We start from the raw sequence: 1,945 nt of genomic DNA on the forward strand, positions 1-1,945 counted from the left end.
ATACAACAGAGACATACCTTCGATGGCTTCCAAGGGAGTCTTAAAGCCAAGCACAATGGACTTCCAAAATCGAGTCCCACCCTTTCCTGGACTCGATTTTTTCCTAGTTTTCTTTGATCTGCGAAAGTGAGCAAATGTTCAAACGAGGAACGCCTAATGTTAAAACCAAAGGACGTACCTCAAAAGATAAGTGCCAGACACGAACTTCACAAACATGAACTCGACAATGTGGTTGCAGTCATGGAAGTGCAGCCCAGTTTGCGACAAACACCAACTCAGGCAGAAGGAGAAACAACAAGAACGCCCTGGGAGTACCCTTTCCAGGACTCTTTCCTTTCCTAGTTTTCTTCGACCTGCGAAAGTGAGCAAATGTTAAAACGACGAACGCCTAATGTTAAAACGAAAGGACGTACCTCAATCGATAAGTGGTAGAGACGATCTCCACAAACACGATCTCCACAATGTGGTTGCAGTCACGAAAGCGCAAGCCAGTTTGAGACAAAGACGAACTCAGGCAGAAGGAGAAAGAAGAAGAACGATAGGGTTCAAGTGCGCGGGTTGTGCAATTTCAGAATTTTAATATATAATGATAACAACATCGGTTTTTTAAAAATAACCGATGTTAGCATCAACTACGTAACATCGGTTTTCTTAAAACCGATGTTAACATCGACTCGATAACATTGGTTTTTACAAAACCGATGTTAACAACGGCATACTAACATCGGTTTTTCTGAAACCGATGTTAACTACTCCATAGTAACATCGGTTATTAAAATAACCGATGTTAATATCGACTAGTTAACATCGGTTTCGGTAAAACCGATGTTAATTAAGTCTACTTATTTACAAAAATGCCACCGCGCTTTTGTTAACATCGGTGTTGTGAATAACCGATGTTAACCGTCCGATGTTATATCTAAAAATAGTAGTAGTGTTAGAAATATTTTTACAAGTAAATACTTAATTCTAGAGATGTATATTTGTCGATAAAGTTAAATTTTCCTTTCCAAAACAACGTTTTGTTGCTGTGTTATCTTTTTTTTTTTTTTGTTTAAGCTTAGTGTGGCTGACTGGCTTAGGGAAATTTTCTCTAGTCTGATGACTTTAGCGTCGACTAGATTCACCTTTTGGTTATATGGTTCTATTTTTTGTAAAATTTCTTTACTTTTTGTTATCAAACTCAAACCAATTATTGACTCAGTCAGGGTACTAAATCACTAGGTCAAGGGTAGATTAAGTGAATTAATGGTTGACTGACATGACTTGGATTATATTAAAAAATACTAAATAATTCATAACATGTAAGATTTTATACATGAATAATATAGAGTCCATATAATTATAATCATATAATTGTATGTATATAGAGAGAGAGCACGACTTTTGTGAGAATATGGGAACAACTAATAACAACCATCAGATCAATATTAAAAATAATAAACCATTGAGATTAAAATATTAAAAATTTCTAATTAAAATTTAAAATATCATCAAATCTCAAAAAAGTTAACAAAACAACAAATAAATATATAAACGTCTCAATTATCATTTCCTAAAATATCACAATTGACCCATCACCATCATGATTGTCGTTGTCAACATCATAACCACCGTTGTAGCCCCATTATAATTATCGAACCCATCATTGCCATCCTCAACCGTCACCACCACCATTGTCAACCGCTATCACCTTTGTCAACGTCGCTACCACCACCATGACTACCATTGCAACCCCACCATGATTGTCATTGCCACCACCTTTGTCATCAGTTGTCACTACCACTGCTGCCATGATCGTTGTCGTCGTCACTACCACAACCGCCAATGACGATGGCGGTCATGGCTGACAATAGCAACGATCATACCGACAAAAGCGGTGACAATCATGGTGATGGTGATAGGTTAACGCTAATTTAGATATTTTAGGACGTGATTTGTTTGA

General features: G+C 36.9%; 1 non-coding gene across 1 annotated transcript; it reads left to right on the plus strand.

The window, feature by feature from the left end:
- Positions 1 to 722: 722 nt before the first annotated feature.
- MIR10193D (microRNA MIR10193d) lies at positions 723 to 829 on the plus strand. The gene has a single exon (NR_161740.1). It is a non-coding gene; the product is annotated as a microRNA MIR10193d (primary transcript).
- Positions 830 to 1,945: the final 1,116 nt, after the last annotated feature.

Source organism: Glycine max, chromosome 19 (genome assembly GCF_000004515.6).
Source record: "Glycine max cultivar Williams 82 chromosome 19, Glycine_max_v4.0, whole genome shotgun sequence".
NCBI lineage: Eukaryota > Viridiplantae > Streptophyta > Magnoliopsida > Fabales > Fabaceae > Glycine > Glycine max.